This window comes from Heterocephalus glaber, unplaced genomic scaffold (genome assembly GCF_053883595.1).
Source record: "Heterocephalus glaber isolate CG9 unplaced genomic scaffold, H.glaber_assembly_v1.0 deba00000896, whole genome shotgun sequence".
Lineage (NCBI taxonomy): Eukaryota > Metazoa > Chordata > Mammalia > Rodentia > Bathyergidae > Heterocephalus > Heterocephalus glaber.
Window position 1 is genome coordinate 4,255,385 of NW_028258170.1, and position 25,276 is coordinate 4,280,660.

General features: G+C 38.5%; 2 pseudogenes; both read left to right on the top strand.

Moving 5' to 3' along the window:
• Window positions 1-4,515: 4,515 nt before the first annotated feature.
• On the top strand, window positions 4,516-9,693 carry LOC101707945 (ELL-associated factor 2 pseudogene; annotated as a pseudogene).
• A 3,386-nt stretch (window positions 9,694-13,079) lies between these two features.
• LOC110346549 (coiled-coil domain-containing protein 126 pseudogene) lies at window positions 13,080-17,171 on the top strand (annotated as a pseudogene).
• Window positions 17,172-25,276: the final 8,105 nt, after the last annotated feature.

Genomic DNA, 25,276 nt, shown 5'->3' on the forward strand with positions numbered 1-25,276 from the left:
TTTAAGAATTTAAAAAAAAAATTGTTCCCATTCTGTAAGTTGTTTCTTTATCTTTTGATTTTGTTTTCTGTGCAGATTTTTAACTGGATATAATCCCATTTGTTGATTCTTGGTGTTAGTTCTTGTGTAATTGGGGTTCTGTTCAGCAAGTCCTTGCCTATGCCTGGGCCTTCAAGAATTTCACCTTTTGGGCTGGGGATGTAGCTCGAAGGCACTGTGCCTGCCTGGCAAGTGTAAGTGTAAGTTTGATTCCTAGTACTGGAAAAAAAGAAAAGAAAAGAAAAGAATTTCACCTTTTTTTTTTTTTTTTTTTAACCTTCCAGCAGATTCAGTGTTTCTGTTTTTATATCTGGGTCTTTGCTCCATTCTGATTATTTTAGCACAAGGTGAGAGAGATGGATTTTTATATTCATTCTCTGCATTTGGATACTCAGTTTTCTCAGCACTATTTGTTAAAGAGGCTGTCTTTTCTACAGGATGTTATTGGCTCCTCTGCCAAAAATCAGATAACACCATAATTTTTTATAAGCTTTATCTGTTTGATGGCACTGGGCAGTTGCATTCACTGTATTTTTGATCATAGCTTGTAAAGACACTCCTGAAAAAGGACTTCCAGAACTGCTTCAGAATGAAGCAAAAATGATGGGATAAGTGTGTTCAAAGAAAAAAGATGTATCTTGTTTTGTTTTCTTTTGTGGTACCAGGGATTGAACTCAGGACCTTGAGCTTATAAGGCAGGCACGGTGCCACTGAGCTAAATCCCAGGCCCAAAAAAGGTGTATTTTGACCCGAGTTCAATCCCTGGTACCAAAAAAAAAAAGTGTATTTTGAAGGAGATTTATGATCATGTGTCTTTTACCGTAATATATATTTTTAATTTAAATATTCACTCTATATTTTGATTACCTCTTGTATATTTTCTCATGATAATTGGCAACAGTTACTAAACTTAGTACTTAGTACCCATAAGACTTAGAACTACCTCCTTTTTTAATGTCTCTAGGGAACAGTTTAAACAAACAAAAGCAATATGTGAGTTGTTGTTTTTTGGTCCCGGGGATTGAACTCGGGACCTTCCGCTTGTGAGGCAGGTGGCAGAACCACTGAGCTAAAACCCTTGCCCAGCAATATGTGAGTTGTAAGAGGAGGAAGTTGCAAAAGAATAATATCATCATATATGCAAACAAACAAATACTTGCATGGTAAATGTTGCCTATTTAGTCTGCTATGAAACCATAAGAATTGTTATGCAGTCTAATAATCTATTTCTGACAGTTCCCTCAAGGCAGATTTTCTTCTACTTCATTAAAAAAGAAAAATTTTGATGAACTTATTAGATTTCAGGACCCATTAACAGATTGAAACTTGGAGGTTAAAAACATTGCACTGAGAATATTGTGTATATATAGAAAAATATTATTCATGTCTACTTTCCAAGTTAAAGGGAATAGACTTCTGAGTAATATGAAGCTGAAATGGTAGCTTCAAAATTCTTTCTAATTCACATAACTCTGAGTGATAAACATTAGAAGATGCCTTGATGCTTTAACCAAACAATTTGCAAAAGTGAAGATAACTTGGCTCACTATCAAATTCTTTGTGGCATTTAGAGACTTACTCAAACCCACAAAGGGAAACAGTAGCAATTAGACAAGATCTAAAGCCCAGTCAAGGTATGTATTACCTTTAAATTTTCCCCAGGGGTACATAGATCTTCTAACAGAAAGATTGTGTGTTTATGAGATGCACCAAGAAATTTTGCAGTTGTAACTGCAAGACCCCAGGGAGTTCCCAAGGCCTAGGAGCTGTCAACTCATTAACAAGAGTGTCCACCTGGCTGAGGAAGAGTAGTCTGCTCCTGCCACAGAGAAGGAATGCCAAGCTCCAAACACATTCCCCAGAATAGGCCTCCATATTCCATCACGACCTTATATCAGATTTCTAATAATGAAAGAACAGCTTCTCCCTTAACAAAGTTCCATTTATAAATGGGTAATACACATGCCAGCATAGGCTGTAGTTTGCTGTTACACACACTTTTGATGCTATTATCTCAAAACATGTCATTTTTTTAAAGTTCTTGTCACAGAGTGAATAACAGTGCGCTGGATTTCTATGGTCAGAAACACTCAGCAGTAGTAAAAGACACCTTTAAGTGGTGTGGGAAAGAGCCTTGGACAGAAATTGTCTCTGGATTGAATGCAGGGTTTTTAAGCCAGGAAAAGAGGACAGTTCCTTGCTTTCCGCCACCAGTAAGGATTCATGAGACAACAAAGGGTAAGAATTGGTAAGTATTCTTGAAACCCAGTCCTATGAAGTCCTAAAAGCAGATTTATCCACACATTTGCCTGGGGGCATTTTGAACTATCAGTGACTTGGAATAATTACTCTCTATAAATTCCACAGTTGACAGCTATGCTTAAACCTGAGGAATCCAGAGCGAAATACATCAAAGTGCAGCAGAAACGTTAGCAGGCATTTCTCTCAATCTTTATTGACTTTCACACATGCACCCGCATGTGCACGCACACACACAGACTTTAATACATTCTGGAACATGTACAAAGTGTGATAGAAAAAAGCAATGAATGTCTAAATTAAAAAAGCTTAATACAGTAAAAGACACATTGCCAAGAACAATAGAATAAGTGTGTTTGAACAAGCAAAGGATGGTATTTTGAGGAGGATTAATGGCAATGTGTCTTTTGCTATAATAAATTTTTAAAATTTAAATAATCACCTCTGGTTTCAGTTTCCTCACTTCAATCAACTGATTATAGGAATTTCTGTCAAAGAAAAACATTATAGTGTGCCCTCATCCACCTTATTCACCAGATCTGGCACCATACAACTTCTGGCTCTTCCCCAAAGTCAAAATGACCATGAACGGTAAACATTTTAAATCAATTCAAGACATCAAGACAGGCACAATAGAGTGACTAGAGACACTTACAAAAAAGGACTTCTACAAATTGCTTCAGAAAGTGGCAGGAGTGATGGGATAAGTGTTTTTGAAGCTAGGGAGTACATGTTAAGAGATTAATGGCAGTATGTCTTTTACTGTAATAAAATTTAAAAATTTTTCAACAATTGTATTTTTGGATCACATCTCTATGGATGTGGATCTCAAAAGGGTTGGAATAACAGGTACAAGCACCCAATGATAAGTATAAATGTATTGTATACCTAAAATGTGCCAATAAAAGAATTTAAGCAAAAAAAAAAAAAAGGTTGGAATCAATGGGTTAAGTAGGTTCCTGAAATTCATCATTCAGAACAGTCAATATTCCTATGGGGGATGAGGAGGAATGTCACCTAAATATTTTGGATGATAATAATAATAAATAATAAATAATAATATTATAAATAATACTATTTTTTATAATTGTCAAATATCTTATTAAAACATGAAAACAGATAATTTTATTTTACTTAAAACATGTTTTATATGAGCAAAACTCTGCTGGTGCTGGGTAAATCTTAACTTTTTTTTAATGGCTGCATGAGCCAGGGAGCAACTGAGCTTCTATGAGCTTCTGTGGTTTTCCAGGATGCGAAAGCACAGTGGGGAATGGAGGGCATTATTAGTGAATTTCATAAATTCACACTGCAAAATTAAGTAGAATTTATTTTTGAAACTTGTTTTGGAAAGATATCAAGACTTCATTAAAACCACAGCTCCTGTGGAGTCAAAGCTAGTAATTAATGTGAGGTGGTGAAAAGGGGAAGTGTCTACTTTAAGGCCTGAAAAATGCTTTTTAGTGGTGAATTTGGAAGCTGTGCAGACAGAAAGTGGAGAGCAGAGACTAAAGCAAGGAGTTGCAAGTGGTGAGCTTTCCTATGCCCAGAACTGTAGAAACCCTGAACTCTAAGTGTGGCTACTGCTGCCAAACATCTGCAACTGGGGAGAGAGAAGCTAGCGGGATGTGTGTGTCTGTGTGTGAGAGACAGCTGTGGGATTCAGGGGCTCCCTGCCTCTACCACTGACTCATGTGATCTGGGTAAGCCACTTTACCCACCAGTGTGCCTGTTTCCTGGTTTTTGAAACAAGAGGTTGCATCGTCTACAAGAATCTTTTAGGTTTATCACCGATGGGGATTAGACCCAACCCACCATCTCAAGCTTACTAGGCAAGTGCTGTACCACTCTCAGCAGTGGAACAGATGCCTCTTAGATCAGAACTGTCCAGTGAAGACACAATGCAAGCCACATATGTAATTTTTTAGCACTAGTGGGGACTGAAAACAAGGGAGCTCTACCACCAAGCTACCTCCCCAGTTTTACTGACATAAAAGAAACAGATATAAGTATTAGAAGTCTTTCTTCTAAACTTCCCAAATCATTTAAGCATGAACAAAGAAGACTATTCGTGTAACTGGCACTGCAAAATGAAACTTTACAAGTTAGATTTTTTATTTTAGAGGTTTAAAAAAATGTCTCCAGACTTCTTCCTGCTGAGCACATAGCTTATACTTCCTCCTCTCTTCTGCCCAAAAGAAGTGACAGAATACACAGATGGCCAGCCCCAGGAGGCTGGCAGCCTGGAAAGAGGTGGATAAGCTGAAGACGGTGGAAGTAGTAAAGCAAGTGTGAAGATTTGTATTCTCCCTCTGTTCTCCCTCCCCCTCTGTTCTTTACTATAAAGGACCCTTGCCCACCTATAAACAGTAAGACGGGGATTTGGGGCATATGGGCCCCTCCACCTCCTCACGCTTAGCTTTGAATAAATCCTTTTCTCCTTTTTACCAAAATATATGTCCTTCTTTGAATTAGTCAGTGGTGAACAAATGAATCTCAACATATGAGCCTGAGTGAGCGGTAACAGTTTTGGCATGCCAGCAGACATGGGAAAAGGGAACGACTGCCATCTGAACCCAAGTTTAGGACTCCAGGAACATTCTAGCATCTGGAGGACAGTTCCTCCCTCCTTTATAAACAACAAAAAAAGTTAGGGTTAAAAGATTTTAAGGGGATAGAGGTACTGGTGGTGGTTTCAGGAGCTCTGTGTTAAACTGCTCAGGAATAAAAGTGCTTGCGCTACTTTTCAGCTCCCTAGGAAATTTTAGTTTCCTGTGACTTAGAAAATATGATTTTATTGCGATTGAACGTGGTGTGTATAACTGAAAGTGCCCTATTGACACAGTGTGTGATGACTTCCCGAGAGATAGATTCCCGATTCTTGCGTATGTCAAGCAAAGAATTGCAAGTGTACACCCTGATGGTAAAAGGAAAAATCAGCCATGTTCATTGAAGTTAATGGGAAGGTGTGCTCAGAGCAAGCAGGTTTGTGCCAGCAGAAACAAAAAGGAGGCATATACAGGAGAAGAAGAGCTGGGATGGGAATAACAGAGAAAAGGTGGCTTTTGGATTTGAAAGATGTGTGGCCCACTTAGGTTGTCTTTCATTGGATCTCTCCAGATAAAAATGATCCAAAGGGCGCTGAGTCATCTCAAGAGTATCTGGTGTGCAGTACTTTGCCATAATTCACTGTTATAATTACATGCATGACATGCAGTCCCCATGTATGAACCTTCAATGAATTTTGAATGGAGACAATGTTATTGTAGGTCAAAATATTGTATTTAACACACTGATGGTCTGGCTTGGAGCTTCAGAAGTTTCTTGGGTCTTTGTTATTCTTATTTCTGCTTCTATTAGGACAATGGAGACAGGATTGGCCCTGGGATGTTGTCCAAGTCCAGGTGATGGAGGAGAAGTGGTCCCACAACCCCAGTTGTACTACCCGTACCACTCTGATTTCATGCAACTGTCCTTAAGAAAATTCTTTGGAAAAAGAAAAGAAAATTCTTTGGAGTAGCTTTGGCCAGGATAACAACCATAGCTGCTTTCTTTGTCCTTTTATGAACTAGTGGCAAGTACAAGCAAGAGTCTTCTGGAGCACTGACCATCCAGCTACTTGTCTAATGTTGGTGAGTTTCTTATATTGAGGTCTAAATTTCCCTTCATTTTGCCTAACAGTTATTGTTTCATTCTCAATGAGATGCATTTCAAAATATATGTCAAAACTTCTGTTTGCTGGAAATTGATTTTTGTCTCCTTTCACCTCTGTTCTTTAACTAGAAAAATGGAGAAATCTGAATACTCATGGCTTGCCTCTGTGTTCTTCTCAGTGGGGAGTACTGTTCCTAAACTGATTTCTTTTTTTCCGTACTGAAGACCTTGATCAATAGAGCTGTGATAAGATGTGACCACCTGAGTCCAAATTTTAACACAATGAAAAATGTCTTAAAACCTGGAGCAAAAATTTTCAAATTGACTAAATAATTTAAGGCAGAAAAACAAAACCTTCAGGAAATTCAAACTCAAATTAACTAGGCAAGCAATCTCCCTTGCCGTGTATATTTCTCACCTTGCTACAACCAGTAATCCAACTTTCAGACATGCAAATTTAGGATTAAGTATTACTTAGAATTGTAAACATAAAAATTATGCCACTATGTAATTTTTAAAGATTGATTAATTATAAATCTATTTTTTAAAATTCTATTTATTTATTTATATTTGGAACTGGGGATCAAACTCAAGACCTTGCGCCTGTGAGGCAGGTGCAGTGGCACTGAGCTAAATCCCCAGCCTGATTAATTATAAATCTAAGTCTTTGTTTTATGTATGTTGGCATGTATGTATGTATTATTTAAAATGTCTACATGTGTACTTGTGTTTGTATATCATTTAGAAGTTGTCAAATTAATCTAAAAATGCTATCACTCAACAATTTAAAAAGCATACCCCTGCCTGCTTCACAAGGGCAAGGTCCCAAGTTCAATCCCTGGTACCAGAAATAAAATAAATAAATAAATAAAAATAAAAAGCGTAAATTCCAATGCTTTTTTGTTCACATGACTTCAGGAAATATTTTAAAGCTGTAACAAAAGTGTCCTCAAAACTGTTAACATGCATTTTGCTTGTGTTAGCCAATCAATTATATTTAGTTGTTTGACTTTTGGAATAGTATTTTCAGTTTCAGAAAGGTTGTAAAAAGTACTAAAGAGCATAAAAAATGTAATGAAAATTATTGAGTTTGTTAGTGATGTAGGATGAAGGATGTGGCAAAGCTGGCTGGGGAAATAGGTGAGACCTGTCAGTTACAAGATCCCAGGACAGAGCCATATATTTCCCAGAACCCCGTATGTAAAAGCTCTAGTGGGTTCCCATGAGATGTAGACACTTATAAGGACACAGACACCACAAGGAGCCCACTACTGTAACTGTTCAGGGTAGTCCACTCTGCATTTATAGACAGAGTACACTTTTATTTTTGCTTTTACCTTTATTCTCTGTTCAGCTCAAGTTCGCTCTGCAGAACTAGTTCTTCCTATACCACTTCACCCCTCACATTTCAAACAAATTTTGGCATCAGTTTTGGGTGGTCTCATTCAATTCTTTGCTCAAGGCAAGAAGGACCTGGAATACTTTTAATTGGAGAACCATTTGTAAAGAAACTAGCCAGAAACATTAGGATCTTAAAGACTTTTAGGAATTAGAGTTGGTTGAACATGGAGAAAATGTGGCATATATGTCAATATAGGACTTGCTGGGCGTTCTCATTAAAAGCTTAAATTGTGTAAATTCCCAGAAAGTATGTAACAATAATCAGTGTGAAGGCTGCTTTCATGATTGATTTGTTCCAAAATGTTCTTGTGACTGCTTTCTTAAATAAGAGTGGCTTACAGAGATGGACAGCTTCTACTTGGTTTTTCTACTTAGCAGAATTTGAGATAACAGATATCTCTTATGGTTTATTCAAGTAGAGAAGTGGGAGCAATTGAAAAGTTTCTGTTTATTAGACATTATCTAACAAAAGTTCATTTGATTTGAGGGCTTTCTTACTAAGTCTATGAAAAGTAATAGACAGTTTCATCTTATGCATTAACTTGTGTCTGAGTTTACCCATGCTGTACTTCTTCCTAATTTCCTGAAAGAGCTGGCTTCACATTTACATGGGTAATGTCTTCCTCAACTCTGGAATGACAAGTGAGGAGGCACTGATGTGGAACCAATATTTCCCTCCATAGTTTTGAAGCAGGAGATGGGGGAGTTAGACAGATAGGACACAGGTCCTGTATAGCTAATTTAAAATAAACTAAAAGTGGGGCCTAAGTGAGTTACTAAAAGGTACTATCAAGACCTAATGAAATGCAAGAGACAAAAGAACAGGTCTTTAACCAGAGGGGACAGACACTGGAGGAAATAAGATGTGAATGAAGCAGTTTGCCCTCTGGATGTCAAAGACCTACCTGCAACCAGGAGCACCCCAGCTCTCTGTCAGGTACAGCGGTCCCCAAAACTGTATAAAAAGTCAATGAATCGAAACTCTATGGTGTCCACCTCGTGGCATGCCCCTCTCTGACTAGTGGAGATCTTTTCTTTTATTCTTTCTAATAAACACACATTTGGCCATTCCCCATTGCTTGCTGTTCACTGTTTTGTCAGCTTCAATCTTCATTGCCCCGAAACAAGGACCCGAGAGCTAGTGAATCTTTTTAGATTATGCGAGTTTTCCATTTTAAATGCCCATTACTGGTAAAATTTGTTTTATAGTCTTCCAAGTAGATTCCCTATGGACATCTTTTTTATCCAGGATCATTTGCGTTTGAGAATTTGGTTAGAAAATAATTCATAAGGGTCAATGTAAATATTCAAATTCAAACACCCGGGGGCGGGTTCTGTGGTGGCTGCGCTGGCGGCGGACCACAAACAGAGCTGCTTGGGCCTGAGGTGGCAGATTGTAGCGAAGGCAAAGTTGGAGGGAGAGGACAGTGTTGAATGGACCAGCGAGACTTGCGCACTTGGGCCGTAGCGAGTGAGTTCTCAAGTTAGGCGAGAGTTTCAAGAAGCAGCCGCGCTACGCCTTCCACACTGTACGCTACGACTTCAAACCTGCTTCTATTGACACTTCTTGTGAAGGAAAGGACACCTTGAAGTTGGCAAAGGTGAACAGGTGACAATAACTCTGCCAAATATAGAAGGTTAAACTACACCGGTAACTGTTTCCAAAGGTTCAAAGAAGCGTTACTTAAAAGAATGCATTTTGATTATTAACCACGATACTGGAGAATGTCGACTAGAAAAACTAAGCAGCAACATCACTGTGAGAAAAAAACAAGAGTTGAAGGAAGCAGTAAAATTCACCATCATGTAGAACAGCAGCAACAAATACAAAATTCAACTAGGACTCCCAGTCTTATAAAGCATTCTCCATCCGAAGACAAGATAGCCCCCACATCCCTAATGGATGACATTGAAAGAGAACTAAAGGCAGAAGCTAGTCTAATGGACCAGATGAGTAGTTGTGATGATTCATTAAATTCCACAAGTTCATCATCATCAAGTAGTGAGGATAGTTCTAGTGAATCAGATGATGAAGAGGGCAGGTCTTCTAATCCAGAGAATTGTGTCTCAGGGCATCCTACCATGTCTGCCATACCACAGTTCAGGACTTCTGATACAGATGCTGGTCGTGAGAGATTTCATGACAACAGTGGCTTTCTGATGAATACTCTATGTATTGATTTGCAGCTGAGTGACTCAGGAAGTGATAGTGATGACTGAAGAAATATTTATCTATAAATATAACTTTTACAAGGCATGTGTTTATTTTGTATTAAAATAATGACTCCTAAGAGTAAGGAAAATATGATGCTTTTGATGATAAAAGAAATTAAATTTGATTGAAACTTTAAAACCTAACAAAAAAAAATTCAAACACTCCACAAAACTCTTCAATGATTTTAAAATAACATTTTGTTGTAGTAAGTGTGGATATAATTTCCAGGTATTGATGGTCATTGGGCTGGGTCTCAAGGTCCCTGACCCTGAAACAAGGAATTTAACTCACATCTTTGCAGTAGGGTCACTGACTCCTATCACAGAAAGGGCATTTCTGGGAAATGTCAGTAAGAGCCTTGGGAAGGGATTTTTAAACAGAGATATAGGACATACTCAAGAGTGGAGTGTGGGCACTCTGAAAAATGAGATGCCTTACAGTTTGGAACTGGGAACATTTATACCTCTCTTGAAGGGGTGAGAAAGCCCAGAAGAAGGTGACTTCCCAGAGTATTCATCCATTTTACAGATATGGGCAGGTTTTTTAAAATAGGTAATATGAACATTCTTTGAGTTCGCTCAACCTGGTGCTTTATCTTGGGGTCAGGCTTCCATTCTTTACTTTTGCAATTAAGCCAACTTACGGACTTTTAGTATTCCTAAAACATTTTGGGTGTGATGGGCCTGGTAGGCTAGGAGTCTAAATTTAACCAAAAGAATGCTGATACACATTTCTTTGGGTAACTTCACCTGGTTCCTAGAAGTTGTAGTCTTCTTAAAATTTTTAATTTTTTAGTTACGATTTCCTTGTCTCCTTTCTACCTAACTTCTATGTCTTCTATCCCACCTCATTTCCCTCCTGAGACTTTGATCCCTTATTCCTAAGGAGGTGCAGAAGCCCCAAAGGTCCAGCTCCAAGCTGAGGAGGGGCATTGATCCTGCCTACACAGCAACCAAAAGTCTTGTCCTGAATGATCTATAGGAGACATAGGAATATTGGATTCTGACTTCCAAAAACCATTACAGGGAAGGGCATACAAGACATTAGCCCACAACAATGGATCATACACACAAAACAATTCCAATGCACAGTATCATTGCCAGAAAAATGAGAAAATTTTTTTCATCATGTTGTTCCAGAAACCAGGATTCTATCTAGTCACTGAAGGTTATGGGAGGGTCTGACATTGCACCAATTTGTGAATGTAGATCTTGTAATGCAGAGGACACATTTGCAGAGTTTTCAGGAATGGACACACAAGGTTCTGTTTTGATGATGGCACAGGTGTCACCTTGTGCTTCTGTTAGGATATCTAGGGCCATTCAGTTTTCTAGAATGGCTTTTCTCATCATTTTTTTTCTTCTGAATTTAGTAATAAAATATCCTCTGCAGTGTCATTTAGAGCTTTTTGTCTATAGCTAGTAAGAGATTCAGTGTGTCCCATCACGTTCTCAAGTCCTATTTGGGGTACAATGATAGCAGCCAAATGACTGTACCAGTGAAAACCAAATTTGGTCCATCAATGCCACAAACCTGGGGTTAGCTGGTTGACCTGTGGTTTTAACCCAGTACCCATATACCCATGGGTACCCTAATATACATCTTTTTATCTATCTTGGAGGCAACTAAGGCCATAGGTTTGTGCCACAGAGGCACTGGATACCATTTGGGGCTGGCATCTTATTCCAGCTCTTATTCTCCAGTGAGTGGCAAACAAGTCAGTATCTTGTAACACAATAGTGTGATTATAGCCTCGAGTAGGAATCCATCCCATACTTCAGATGCCACTGCTCAACTTATGATAAGTACATTTTTTGCTGTTCTCAATGAAGGAGTGCTAGTTGGCTGAGTTGCTCATAGTAGCTGTCAATGGAACAAAGATTATCTTCCATTATGAGAGTTCTAGGAGTCTGAGGTAGATCAGGGTCTCTATATTTCCAATCTGAGAATGACTTTTCACTACAGAAAAATTTTCCCATGGCCTTTTTGATGAAGAGTCTCATTTATTGACCATTGACAGACCCAGTAGCAAGTTTTAAATCTGTCACTGCACTTTGTTGCTGTTCTATAAATTTTTGAAGCTTTATTCAATCATCTCCCTACAGAGGAGATGCCCACCATGATGGTCCAGGTGCACTAGAAGTGACCAGTGTCCACAAACCCAGCATGATCTTTGTTAATGTTTTTGGCATAGTGCTGGGCCCAGTTAACAAAAACATAAGCTCCCCTGTTGAAGAATAATGTAAGGGTTAAGAAAAAAATGAATAGCCTTGGTTTTGATTTTAGCAGACATAGCGTGACTGTGAGAGGATATATTTAAGATGAATAAAATTATCTAATTTATCCTGAATCAGCCTTTTTATTTTTTCTAAATATGGTAGAATCTGGAAGTCTTCTGAAGGCTTGCAGGAGTATTGGTCACAGGTCTTTGTTTCCTTGATGTGTCAATCCTATAAAGTCTTGCTGGGTGTGGTGGCACACACCTGTAATCCCAGTCTGCACTCGGGAGCCTGAGTCAGGAGTATTGCCCTAAGTTTGAGGCCAGTCTGGACTACATAGTGAGTTCAAGGCCAGCCTGAACTACAGAGTGAGACCCTGACTAAAAAAAAAAAAACAAAAATAAAAATCAATCCTATAAAGTCTCAAGAGAAACAGATTTCTCTTTAATTAACCTGTTTAATTCTTGATAAATAAATCTAAGAAATATGTCCTGGTAGCTTGACAACTGTGGTTGTGCTTAAAAGAACTTAGTAGGAGAGGCCCTTCCATTTATGAAGGAGGTGATCTGAAGGTGGCTCCTTCTTCCAGACTTTAAGGAAAACATAATCACCAGGTTGAATTTTACAGTGATGAGTGCAGAGTCTGGTGCTGGAAGGCTTTACTGCCATATTCTAGTAAAACCTCTGTACCTGACCTAGATTGATGATGTATTTAATCATTTCCTGTGTTCTAAGGTCAGTGACTAGATTTGAAGTTAGAAATAGCCTCCTATAGAGGCTTCCATAAGGGCTTAGCTGAAGGGAAGCTTTGGGGCAATTTTGATGCTTGGTAAAGCAATGGGTAACAGTTTCAGGAAAGACTCTGAGGTTTCTTGGTCTAATTTTGCCAAGTTGGTTTTGATATCTGAATCAGCCCTTTTAACATTTTTGGATGCCTGAGGATGCCAAGAGGTATGAAGGTAGTAAGTTATTCTTAAGGCTTGTAAAATTTTCTGTGTCCCTCTGGAGACAATAGAAGGGCCATTATCACTGTGGAGTGACTTGGGAAGTCCTAATCTGGGAATGATGTCTTTTAAAAAGTCTTTGGTGACTCCTTGAGCCTTTTCAGTCTGGGTGGGATCTGTTCATCCAGAGAAGGTGTCAGCAAAAACCAAGAGGTATTTGTTCCCATGGTGTGGGGGTGTCTGGGTGAAGTCTAGTTGCCAGTCTTCTCCAGGGAAGGTGCCCCACCTTTCTACTGGGTTAAGCAAAGGGGGAGGTTCACCTTTTCCTCCTGGGTCAGTGTGGAGGCAATGGGGGTAAGCCCTTGTGACTTCTTGAATAGTGGATTTGAGGCTTCCCCTCTCCACAAAACCACAATTGCCCAAGGAGGCCAGTGCTTCCTTTTCTAGATGGAAAGAACCATGGACTCTTCAGTAATTTTCCATTGATCAGCCTGAGGTGATAAACTTTGTGATCTTCCTCCTTAACCCCCAAGCCATTCTTCTTTGGTTTATAGCCTCACTGTCTTGCCTGTTCCTTTTAATCTCTGAATAGGAAGGTCTTACACTTTGGCTTGGAGTCCAAGGTATTAAGGCCATCTGTGAGGCCTCCTTCAGTGCTGCAAACTTGACACTATGATCTGCTGACGGCTTGCCGTGGATCATGGGAGAGTTGTTCTTTTGGCATCCTCTGCAGTATATTACTGCTACATAGGTCAGTAGCCACACTGCTTCTGGTAGGGAAAGATCCTCAGGTACATGCTTAATTGGAGAGGGGTTTTTTTCCTTCTTTCTTTTCTGTTAAGAATCTCCTTTCTCTCCTCATGACCACTTGGCCAGGAAGGACTAAGAAAGCATATCTGAGTCAGTGTAGATGTTACCTTGCCTGTTTTCTCTCAGTTCTGAGGCTTGGGTAAGGCCTTATTTTCAGCTTTTTGTGCTGAGGTGTTTGAGGGAAGCAGCTTTGCCTTGATCTCTTCTTTGAGGCTAATGATTGCCTAACCTGCCCTCAAGTCCCATTATTCCCTAACTGCTCCAGTGAACCAGTCTGCTTCAGGGCTGTCCAAGGGCTGGTTGATGGTCAGGCCTGCTGGAACAAACCTGTTCTATAGTTTCCATACAGGAGTGAAGCAGGCTGTCTCCTCCTGAGGTAGGAAATAAAGTTGCTGGGTTTAAACCTTGCCACACCTTGAGAGTAATCTCTGGAGATTCTAACAGGAGAGCTTGATATTCAGATAGCCATCCTTCATTTAGCCACTGGTGTCTTTTAACTTTGAGAATACTTTGAACCTAACAGGGAGCTTGGACCTCCAGCGGGTGCCCTAGAGTTAATTTAGTAGCTTCATCAACCAGGAGTGCTGTGGCAGCCACAGCCTGGAGGTGTCCAGGTCCAGGGCATCCGCATAGCGCAGAGTTTAGTTGCTTAGAAAGATACACCACAGACCGAGGAATGCCTCCCAGTCTTTGAGTAAGGATCCTCAGTGTTATGCCCTGCCTTTGAGCTGTTTATAGTATAAATGGCTGATCTAAACCAGAAAATCCTAAAGCTGGAGTAGGCAGCAATAGATCCTTAAGTCTTGAACTCTCTTACTGTCTTTCAGTCTACTCTAGGGCTTATGATCAAGTCCTTGCATAGTCTCACAGAGAGGCTTAGTCATGAGTCCAAAACTGAATCCATATCCTGAAAAATTCATCCTTCCGCAAGGAAATCCCTGAGCCAACTTTTGATTTGAGGTGGGCCTAGTTTTAAAAGACCCTCTTTTCTTTCAGGGTTAAGAAATTCCAGCGTTAAAATATGTCCTTAATACCTAACTCTTTGTTGAGATATCTGAGCCTTTCGGGAGAAACACTTGTTATCCTGCAGCCCCTAAAAAATTTAAAACCTTAACCTGGAACCATACTGTTAAATAAATCAGGAACACAAGCTTAGACATCTCATGGGTTCTCTTATGGGAGAAATATAAATATAAATAAAGAGCAAAAAGAAGACAGATAATAGGAAAAAAAGGGAAAATTCCCTAGAGGAGTTCTTGATTTATTAATTAAAACATTGTTATGACTTGTGATTAGATGTGTGCCCCAAAGCCTCATCCAGTCATAGATGGGGCTTTTTCAGAGGTGGCTGAATCTAGAGTGTGTGATTGATTCATGGTGCAATGCTAGGATTGAGAGTGCTAGGATTAAGGGTGGGTGATTACTAAATCAGTCCACTGATTTATTTGGCACTGCCCTAATCCTGGTAACCTAGTTGGGACATGAAAGGAGCAGAAAAAAACTTCACAGGCCCCTTGCTTCCTTTGCTACCTTCTGCCCACCGTGAACTGTTTCTCCTCTGTGATGCCCTTCCACATGCCACCTGCCTTGGGGCCGGTTGAGTATGGACTGAAACCTCAACAAACTGTGAATCAAATAAACCTTTTCTCCCTTAACTTTGAGCATTTTGTCTCAGCAATGAGAAAAGTAACTGAGACATACACTGACTTTATTTCTGCATCTGTGATGTAGTATTTGACTGCTTTTTACAACTGTATAAGCTTTAGACTTCACTAACCAGGGTTCTCTCTCCATTCATAATAGACTGAATTTTTATCAAGTAAGCAAACTTTTGGGTGTAAAAAAAAAATACTAAAACTCTTTCATAAGCCCCTTCTCCCAAAGAACTCTCAAGACATTCAGAAATAACTTGCCTTTCCTTCTACTGTCAGTCACTGTAAACTCCATTTGACTTTCTGCCTTTATCAGTTTGACAACTCTAGGTACCTCATATAAATGGAATAGTACACATATTTTTCCTTCCGTGTCAGTTTCACTAAATGTAATGTTTTTAACGTCTGCTTATGTGCCAACACATATAAAAATTTCATTCATTCTTATGGTGTAATAATATGCCATTGTATGTGTACACCACATTTTGCTTATTTATTCACTGATGGACATTTGGGCTGATCCTACCTTTTGGCTATTGTTAATAATGCTGTCATGAACATTAGTGTACAAATACCTTGCATTCAGTCCTTTTGGATTTACACTTAGGCATGGAATTGTTGGGAAAATATAATAGTTTTGTGATTATGTAATCTTTTACAAAACAGCTTAATTCTTTTCCACAGTGCCTGCATCATTTTACAGCCCTTTGTGTAATATCCATGAATTCAAATGTCATAAAGATTGTCCCATGTTTTCCTCTAATAAAATAAGTAAAATAATAATTACCAAATTATTTCACATAAGCCATTAAAATTTACAAAATAAACATCTCTATCAACAAGCTTGCCTCCAAAGAGAACAATTACAAAATAAATCACTAATCTGAGTCCTTTCACATCACAGGGCCAAGTGTTTGGTGGTTGGAACTAGCCAAATTTATGTTCAGATAATTGCTGTACAGTGTATTTGTTCTATAACTCTGAAAAATTACTTAGTCTATGCAAATTTCAGTTTCCTAGGGATATTAACACCCATCTTTTGCAGTTATGTGAATGAGAATGTAAAGTGTTAGGCAACAATGCCAGACAGAATAAATGCTTAATGGTAGCTATTATTATTATTATTATTATTAAAACAAAGTTTTAAACTGCATCTTCAAATCTTATCTCCTGATGACTATACTGGGTATCTTACCCAAGACCTTGGGCAGGGTAAGCAAGCACTCTTCCTCTCAGCTACATCACCAACCCCAGGATATCATTAAATTTAAACCAACAAGGTAATTTAAAGTAGAGGCAATCTTGTGGAAGATGAAGAATATATATAGTAATAGAGTTTTTCTTCCAGAAGTTTTGACTGATTAGTAGATTATCTCCGGTTACTTCTTTACAATAAAATCTGTTTGCTTCATCAGAAATGTTTTTCACAGGGCCAGGGATTTAGCTCAGTGGCACAGCACCTGCCTGGCAAGCTCAAGGTCCTGCATTTGATCCCCAGTAACAAAAGAAATAGAAAGAAAAAGAAAGAAAGAAAGAAAGAAAGGAAAAGAAAGAAAGAAAGAAAGAAATATTTTTCACAATCTTGAGAAAAAATATAGCCCAGAAACTGAGTTTACTGAAGCTTGTATTTGGACTCATATGAGGGTTGATGTTACTGCACTATACTTTTGAAAAACCAAGACATCAAGGTATGTGAACGCATATTAGACTTAAGTAAAAGATATATTAAAACTCTAGCAGAGGAAAATAAAAACACTGGGGGTGTCCACAATGGTGCTTCTGTGGCAGGAAATGCCAATCTGATAAAAAGAATTGCTGTACTTTTGGACTGCATTTTGCAATGCTTGGTGAAGCTGGAGAAGAATCAATTACATAGTTGTGAATGGCTCAGCAAACCAACATCCCCAGTTGTGCTGGTGGGAATTTGGTGCCAGTAACCACAAAGAAAAGGGTAAATGCATTGCACAGTGCTCGATAGAGGTTGCAGAGCACCTTATGCTTCCACATCTGCAGTGGCTTACATCCTATCAAAGAAAAACTATCACATGGCTGGCTAGGAGAGAGTAATACTTTACAATAAAAGCTTAACATATTTTCAAAGAATTTGCTGGATTCATGAAATGCTTATTCCTTATATAAAATTTTAAACATTATCTGTTTTCAGGCAACTCTTCAATGTTGTACTATATTCTTTTTTTGTTGTTGTTGTACTATATTCTTAAGGGGAACTTAATAACATGGTTAATGTAGTAAGCAGATATATGATCTTGCTTAAATCTATTGTGTTTCAGATAAAGCTAAGAAAAAAAAACCCACTGAAAGACAAAGATTTATTTCTATAAAATAGTTATGTATATAACATGTTTTTCAGAAAAAAAAGATTTTCTGGAAATACACAACATGCTTATGAAAGAAGGATATTTATTCCAAGTAACTATGACATAAACAGACTTATTTGGAAGATTACAAAGAAAAAAATCCCCCAAATTTCCACCAAATATTACCTAATACTCACACATGCACAATTCCACCACCACCACCACAACCCTTAATAATCTTTTTATTTCTCCAGAGAAAAAGTAGAACATAAAGTTTCCCCTGAACCACAGTTAGAGGTCAACATCCGTTCACTCAGGAAAAAAATCCATCAGTGTTTATATATACACAGACCCACAAATAAGTGTAAACTTCTTCGTATACACAAACACACACAGTTATGTATATTTGAACTATAAATTAGTAAATACTTTGATCTTAGTACTTAGATAACATAAATGAATGAGGTAGTTGGGAAACCCAACCATTTATGATGACCTCAAGACTCTTGTCTCTTTCTTACCCTTAACAGTTCCTGATGGACTTGTCTGATAAACTCCCTGCACACTGTATGGAATCCATAAGGCCATGGAGAGAGATGGGAGGATGGGGATGGGAGGAGAACAAGGAGAGATAGAGAAAAGGAAGGAGGGAATAGGAAGGAAGGAAAAAAAGAAAGAAGGAAGGGAGGGAGGGAAGTAGGGAGGAAGGGAGGGAGGGAGGCAGGGAGGAAAAAGAAAGGAAGGAAGACTCCATACAAGGGGCACATGTGGGGGTTGAGCTGGCAAGCTGGGTCAGTTTAGGAAAGACTCATTTTGCCCACACAGACCTTTCCCAGACTTGCCCTAAGGCTGTGTTGCAAAATGCGTAATCATTTCTGTGCCAGGGGTTATTATTGGAATGAATGAAGTCCCAGATCTGACTAATGTTTTCTTGGCCCTGTTACTTTTTTAGCACAAACATCTCCATTTGCAGTTTTAAGTGTGCTCCTCAAAGCATCTTGAAATTCTCGCCCCCCGCCCCCCATTCCTTGATGTTTACTACCAAATTTAGGAGTTCTTGACTTCTGCCTGATCCAGCACTAACTCTGGATGCCTTTCAGAACCACCATTCCCAGTACAGCTCCCCACTGGCATGCAGAGCCTGGAAATTGGAATCAATAATCTATGCAAATTCAGCAGCACATCAAGAGCTTCTTCTGGAGCAAGTATTTCATCCTTTAAGTCAGCCTGTGTTTGGGGGACACTTGTTGTCATCAACAGAAAAGATGGTTTGAGCAGTCACGGGAATTGAACTGATCCTTGGCATCGTAATGGAATAGGTGAAGTTCTGAAAGAGTTAGCAGTGCAGAGGGGGCTGTGTGTAATTAAAGTGGAAGAAACTTCTGGTAGGGCACTACTGAAGACTAATACTGACCCCAGGAATGTATAAACAACTAAAATCAAGAAATGTTATTGCTAAACATTTACTATCACTTCATTTTATCTACCTGTTTACATTATGTACCTTTCATTTAACGTATTTACATATGAAATTGAGGTCTGGAAAATATTTTAAAATTAATTTTATTGATACATTTTAGGTGTTTAATATAATGACATTCATCATTGAAAATTTGCACCTTTACATACTCTCTCTTGGTTCTTATTTTTTCTCCATTCTCCTGCCCTTCCTTCAACCCCTCCTTCCCTCCCTATTTACGAAGACTTTGTTTCCATTTTTTCATTTTCTCATATTAATTCCATTCCCTTCTTTCTTTCCCCTACCCCTCCCACTTCCCCTTACCCTTTGCACCTTTTCTTCCTATTTCACATTATCTATTATACCTTTTAGTCTTTATTTACACTTTCAGTTTCTCACACTAGAGAAACTATTCTGTATTTACACGTGTCCTACTTATTTCACTTAAGAGTATTGCCTCAATATGCATCCATTTAGCTATAAATGGCTCTAATTTCTCTCTCTCTCTTTCTTTGGTATCAGAAATCGAACTCAGGACGTTGTGATTGCAAGGCAGGTGCGCTAGAACCACTGAGCTAAATCCCTGGCCCTCATTTTCACTATGTTGACTCTTCCTTCCCAGGAGATGTCTTTCCATTTTCCGATATCATTTTCAATCTCTCTTTTCAGAGTGCTATAGTTTTCAGAGAAGAGGTCTTTGATTTCTTTTGTTAGGTTGATTCCTAGGTATTTCAGTTTCTTCAATGCTATGGTGAAAGGAATTGTTTGCCTTATTTTTCTCTGTGAGTCTGTTGTTCCTGTAGAGAAAAGCTATTGATTTTTGTCTGTTGACCTTGTATCCAGCTACTTTACTGAATTTGATTATTAAGTCTGTAAGACTTTTGGTGGAGTTCTTGGGGTCTTCTATATAGAGTATCATGTCATCTGCAAATAATGACAATTTGGGGCCAGGGATTTAGCTCAGTGGTTTTGCCACCTGCTGCGCAAGCTCAAGGACCCGAGTTTGATTCCCAGTACCAAAAAAAAAAAAAATGACAATTTGACTTCTTCATTTCCTATCTTTATTCCTTTTATTTCTTTCTCTTGTCTAATTGCTGTGGTTAATGTTTCCAAGGCTATATTGAACAGAAGTGGTGATATTGGACATCCTTGTCTTGTTCCTGAGTTTAGTGTGAAGTATTTCAGATTTTGACCATTTAGTATGATAGTGGCTATTGGTTTTTCATAGATGGCTTTTATCAGATTGAGGAAGAGACCATCTATTCCAATTTTTTATAGGGTTTTTGTCATAAATGCACGCTGGATTTTGTCAAATGCTTTTTCTGCATCTGTTGAGAGGATCATATGGTTTTTGTCCTTGGCTCTATTGATATAGTGTATTACATTGATTGATTTGCGTATGTTGAACCATTCATCCCTGGGATGAATCCTACTTGGTCAGGGTGAATGATCTGCTTGATAATCTTCTGCATTCTATCTGCCAGTATCTTATTAAGGATTTTTGCATCTATGTTCATAAGTGAGATTGGGCCACAGTTCTCTTTTTCATTTGGGTCTTTCTCTGCTTTGGGGATCAAGGTGATGCTTGCTTCCAGGACTGAATTTGGGAGTATTGCTTCCCTTTCAGTTTCATTGAAGAGTTTAAACAGTAGTGGCAGCAGTTCCTCTCTAAATGTCATTGAGTAGGGCAGTGAAACCATCAGGACTGGGGCTTTTCTTAGTTGGTAAGTTTTTAATTATGTTTTCAATTTCATTGATTGATATTGGGTTGTTTAGAATTTTTAGGTCATCTTCATTCAACTTTGATAATTCACACGTATCTAGGAATCTGTCCATTGCCTATTTTCCACATTTTGGTGTATAGGTTCTAGAAGTAGGTATTGAAGATCCTCTGGATTTCTGCTGGGTCTGTTGTCATTTCACCTTTTTCATGCCTAATTGCATGGATTTGGCCCTTTTCTTTCCTTTTTCTGATAAGGTTGGCTAAGGGTTTGTCAATTTCATTTATTCTTTTGAAGAACCAACTCTTGGCTTCATTGATTTTTTGTATTGTTCTCTTATTCTCCGTTGCATTGATTTCTTCCCTGATCTTTATGATTTCCTCCTCTGTATGAGCTTTGGGTTTGTCCTGCTCTTCTTTTTCTAGAAGCTTGAGGTTCAGCATCAGGTTACTTAATTGGGCTCCCTCTGTTTTCCTAATATGAGTATTCACTGCTATGAACTTCCCTCGTAAGACTGCTTTCATTTTGTCCTATAGAGTCTGATATGTTGCATTGGCATTGTCATTTAATTGTGGGAACTGTCTGATTTCTTCTTTAATTTCCTCTGTGATCCATTGGTTATTCACAAGTGTGTTGTTCAATTTCCATGTGTTTATGAAATTTTTGTGGTTTCTTTTGCTATTGACCTCCAATTTCATCACACTATGGTCTGATAATATACAGGGGATAACTTCAATTCCTTTGCACTTGCTTAAACATGTTCTATGAGTGAGTATGTGGTCTATTTTGGAGAACAACCCATGTGCAGGCGAAATGAATGTGTATTCTGATTTTGTGGGGTGGAAGACTCTGTAAACATCTGTTAAGTTCATTTGTTCAAGAGTTTGAGTTCTAGTATTCTACTGCCATTTTTTTTTGTCTAGTTGATCTATCTATTTGTGACAGTGGGGTATTGAGGTCCCCCACTACTACTGTACTAGTGCTTATATGATTTTTCATGTCCGTTAGTATTTGTTTTATATAGTTTGGTGCACTAGTGTTTGGTGCATATATGTTTACAATTGTTATCTCTTCCTGTTGGATTGTTCCCTTTACAAGGATGTAGTGTCCTTCTTTGTCTCTCTTAATCGGTGTTGGTTTGAAATCCACTTTATCTGCAAAGAGGATAGATACTCCTGGTTTTTTTGGTTTCTGTCTCATGGAGTATTGTTTTCTATCCTTTAACTTTCAGTTTATGAGTTTCTTTTTGAATTAAGTGTGTTTCCTGAATGCAGCATATTGTTGGGTCTTGTTTTTTGACACATTCTGCCATTCTATTTCTTTTGATTGGTGAATTGAGACCATTAACATTGATGGTTAAAACTGATACGTATTGACTTATCCTTGTCATGACTTTTTCTTTTTGTTGGATTCTCCCCCTTTGCATTTAATTTCTTGTTGTGCCAGATGGATTCATTCTGCTAGGCTTCCTCAGGTTGTGATCCTTGTTGTCTTTTCCTAGGATACTGTCTAAAAATTTTGGAGTGCTGGTTTGGTATTCATGAAGTTCCTAAGGTGCTCTTTGTCATGAATGTGTCTTATTTCTCCATCAAATTTGAAAGATAGTTTTGCAGGGTACATCCATCTGGGTTGGAGGCTATTTTCCTTTACGGCTTAAAATATGTCATTCCAAGCTCTTCTTGCCTTGAGGGTTTGTGTTGCAAAGTCTGCTGTGATTCTGATGGGCTTTCCTTTGTATGTGATTTGTTTCTTTTCTCTCACTGCTTGTAGAATTTTGTTCTTCTGTTGGCTTTTTGGAATCCTAACTATTACATGCCTATGTGTAGATTTTTTTTGATCAAGGCTATTTGGAATCCTATATGCCTCACTTATCTGTATGTCAAGTTCTTTTCCCCTGCTTGGGAAGTTTTCTGACATCACTTCTGTGAACAGTTTTTTATGTCATCTGTACTCTCTCCTGTTTCTTCATTGACTCCAATTAGTCTTATGTTATTCTTCTTTGGATTGTGTAACAGATGCTGTGTTAATTTCTTGTGGTCCCTTCCTGTTTTAAATAATTTTTTCTTTTCCTGGTCACTGATTGCAATCTTATCTTCTATATCTGAAATTCTGTCCTCACATTGGCTCATTCTGCTGCATAAACTTTCAATGGAGTTTTTAATCTCCTGGAAGTCTGTTTGCATCTGTTTTATGGATTCCATTTGTTTCCTATGTTGGGATTCCATCATGTTCCTCAGCTCCTCTATTTTTTAATCTGTGTCCTCTCTAGATTTATTAATCATGTCTTGCACTATGGGGACAATCTGCTGATATCTGAGAAATTATTTCTGATTTCATTTTTTCCAGATTCTCTTTCATTGCCAGTTTATGTAGTCTAGGTGGTTGAGTATCAGATTGTTCCCTCTTGTTTCTCTTTGAGCTTGCTTTAGGTGATCTGGAAGTCTGGTTTTGAAACTTGTTTATGTGTCTTCTCATTTCAACAGCATTCTGGGGAGCTGTGTGCTGCTGGCACCTGTGCAGCTCACCTCCTCAGTGCTGGGAGTGGTCAAATAGCAGCCTGGAAAGTTGACCTCCTCTGCACTGGGGGCAGCTCTGTTCTTTGTCACTCAGGGCAGTGGTATGGCAACCCAGAAGATTCACCTCATCTGCTGAGGTCTGGAAATTTTATGTTACTTTTCCTAGGTAATTGACAGAAAGTGAAATGAACATTATGCAATTAGCCAGTGGAAACCCAGTATACTCAAGAACATTACACAAGTTAGTAAAGATTTAATGTTGGAATTTAATATTCCTATAAACTAAAGATATTACTGTGGGACTGAAGAATTACTAGAAAGAAATATGATTTAATGTAAGAAGCACCTCCCCCGGTTTAACCAGAGTTGGGTGAACACTCCTCAAAATGTCTGTCACAATTCATAGCTCACCAGGAAGCTTTCTGATTACAAAATCAAATTCCTAAATTCCCTGAGACTAGGACTGGAGTACTCTGGTAACAGCAAAGACTGTTCTAATCAGGAAAGACTGATCATTTGTGTTAAATTGATAAAATTGGGTTTCTGAGATTATATATTTTGGAACTCAGGATTCAGAAAAACAATCCCTCTTCTTTTCTTTCCCTTCTTTGGAACAAATTACTAAACATGTCTGTATATGTGTAGCTATCTTAGAATGAAGAAAAAATAATGAAGTTATTAATAAATAACAAATTAGTATATGTAATAGAGTATGCTTATGATCATTTAGGGAATAAGAATATAATATTATAACCAGTTATAAACTTCATTCCTAGAATTTAAATGCTAGTGAGGTTACCAACTTATTAGTACCTTTCTTAAGTAAAAAGTAGAAGTTTGGGCCAGGGATTTAGCTCAGTGGTTCCAGCGCCTGCCTCAAAAGAACAAGGGCCAGCGTTTGATTCCCAGTACCAAAACAAAAGTGGAAGCTTTAAACTCACTCGAATTGCAATGATGGCAGACAACCACTCCCAGCAGCCCTTCTGATGGAAATGTTGATCTCTGAGGAGGGTGAGCTGGGGTGGCCAACAGCTCTGTTAGTCTAAGGCTGCAGTGGATACTAGTTAAGAGCAAATCTAGGGCTGGGAATGTAGGTCAGTGGTGCCACACCTGCCTCACAAGCACAAGGTCCTGAGTTTGATCCCTATACCACAAAAGAAAAAAAAAACAAAACTCAACACGTCTAGTCCCACATTGGTGGTAAACCCTGAAGTTATGAGCACACAGAGAGAAGAGAAAAGGATGAGTGAAATATAAAAGCTGGACCTGAACCAAATTCGAAATAAGAATTTTTTTTATCTGGTCACCTGGATCGATCCTGCAACAACAGACTTTCATGACCTATCCTTTTTTTGTTTTGATTTTTGAGATAGCATCTCACTATGTAGATGAGGCTGGTCTCAAACTCACACCAATCCTCCTGCCTTGGCCTTCCTGAGTGCTAGGATTACAGGTGAGCACTACCATGCCCAGCCTACATATCCTATTTTTAATCAATCCAAAACAGCATTCAGATTAATACCGCTAAAACATAGCTCTGATCATCTCCTGGTTAAAATAACAACAAAAAACATTTGATGGTTTTTTATGGCTCATAATATAAAATCTGAATCTCTTGACAAAACATTCCTTTTGAAACTGTATTTACTATCTCCTTACGCCAACTCAAATTCCAGTTAAGAAACAAATGTATAGACTTTTTTCAATTCAACTGAAATAAACCATGAAGTATAAAAAAGAAAGAAAGAATGGAGGAAAAAGATTATTACTTGTGGATGGGTACATGTTCCCTGACAACTTGTAAATGTTCTAAAAATTAACATTATGTAAGTTCCTGGCAGCATAGAGTGGCCACATCAGCTATGGAAGATGAAAAGTTCATGTGGTGACCAGATGGGCAGGAACGTGGTGAAGGAGATCCCACCCTGGACTTTTCCAGTCACTTACAGACAAGAGGAAAACTAACTCATCCACTGAACAGGACCATGTTACCAATAAATGGACACAGATGAACAGAGCTCCTAGCACAGTGTGCCGGAGACAAAGACCACTGCCAACAATTTGTGCAA